Source organism: Psammomys obesus, unplaced genomic scaffold (assembly GCF_907164565.1).
Source record: "Psammomys obesus unplaced genomic scaffold, mPsaObe1.curated_primary_1811, whole genome shotgun sequence".
Classification (NCBI taxonomy): domain Eukaryota; kingdom Metazoa; phylum Chordata; class Mammalia; order Rodentia; family Muridae; genus Psammomys; species Psammomys obesus.
In genome coordinates this window covers 9,186,562-9,188,305 of record NW_026592732.1, presented here as the reverse complement: position 1 = coordinate 9,188,305, position 1,744 = coordinate 9,186,562, and the positions used below count along the sequence as shown (strand labels likewise).

The window sequence follows — 1,744 nt, the reverse complement described above, 5'->3', positions numbered from 1 at the left end:
AACAACCCCCCAAACCACATGTTCAGGCTTGTCATAAAATACCGTATTCTGTGTCTTTGCTCCTCCCTGATCAGAGAAAGCCATATCTTCTCTTGCAGTGCTAGTCTTGTCCCTTAGACCATGAGGTGAAGGTCAGAGTCAACAGATTTGTCCATATTAGGCGTCTGGTTACCAGGGCTGCCTTCAACTCAGGCAACATGTATATTTTTGCCATTAATGAACCCTTTATTGACCTCAACTACAGGGTCTAAATATTCCAGTATGACTCTACTCATGGCAAGCTCAATGGCCTTGTCAAGGCTGAGAACTGGAAGTTTGTCATCAACGGCAAGCCCATCACCATCTTCTGTTAGTGAGATCCAGCTAACATCAAATGGGGCGATGCTGGTGCCAAGTATGTTGTGGAGTTTATTGGTGTCTTCACAACCATGGAGAAGGTCTGGGCCAACTTGAAGGTTAGGACCAAAAGGGTTATCATTTCTGTCCTGTGTTTGTCATGGGTATGAACCATGAGAAATAGGACAAACCCACTCAGGATTGTCAAAAATGCTTTCTGTACCCCAACTGCTTAGCCCCTCTCACCCCAACTAAGGTCATCCATGACAACTTTGGCATAGAGGAAGGATTAATAACCGTGCCATCACTGTCACCAAGAAGACTGTGGATAGCCCCTCTGGAAAGCTCTGGCATGATGGCTGAGGGGCTACCCAGAATATCATTCCTACATCTACTGGTGATGTCAAGGCTATGGACAAAGTCATCCCAGAGCTGAATGTAAAGCTCACTGGCTTAGTCTTTCATGTTCCTACCTTAACTTTGTCCTTCATGGTTCTGACATGCCTCCTGGAGAAAGCTGCCAAGTATGATGACATCAAGAAAGTGGTGATTCAGGCCTCCAAGGGCCCACTAAAACTCATCCTGGGCTACAATGAGGATCAGGTTGTCTTCTGCAACTTTAACAGTGACTCCCACTCTTTTATCTTTGATGCCTACACTGGCATCTCAATGACAGCTTTGTGAAGCTCATTTCCTGCTATGAAAATGAACATGGCTACAGCAACAGGGTGGTGGACCTCATGGCCTACATGTCCTCCAAGGAGTCAGAATCTGTGGACCACAAACATAAACAAGGATATGCAAGCAAGAGTTTTGCCTTCGACTACTGAGGAGTCCCTTTCCCAGTTCAGTGACTGGCACTGGGCATCTCCTCCACATTTTCTATCCCAGACTCCCAGAATAATGGGAGGGGCCCACTCTCTCAAATAGTGTCAATAAAGCTCATTTCACCCACAGACAAAAATAGAAATGTTTTATTCCTGGTTCCAACTCAGTTATTGTTTTCATTTGGAATTTAATCATGATATTAAGAGACATAATTGTGTGTCACGTAGGCAAGGAGTGATCTTGTGATGTGTAATCTTGATTGTCTACTTGACAACATTTGAAATAAATTCAAATCCAAACTGCTGGGGACTCCTGTGGTGGATTTTCTTGACGGGGTCATTTGAGTGAGAGGAGAAGATCACTTTATTGTATAAAGCTGGGTCATATCTCCAGCTGGCGGCCCACATAAAATGGCATGGATGAAGGAATCTTTTACACTTTGCCGGCTTTCCTCACTCTCACTGGCAAGTTCATCTGTCCTGTGGCTAAGTCATTCATTTGCTGGTATTAGAAGCCACTTCTTCAGAATTCCAACATAGATTAAAGGCTGACAGCTCTCTAAATATTCTCCAGATTGGGA

At 44.4% G+C, this 1,744-nt stretch overlaps 1 pseudogene; it reads left to right on the top strand.

Annotated features, from left to right (window-relative positions):
• The first annotated feature begins 509 nt into the window (after window positions 1–509).
• On the top strand, window positions 510–1,166 carry LOC129682897 (glyceraldehyde-3-phosphate dehydrogenase-like; annotated as a pseudogene).
• Window positions 1,167–1,744: the final 578 nt, after the last annotated feature.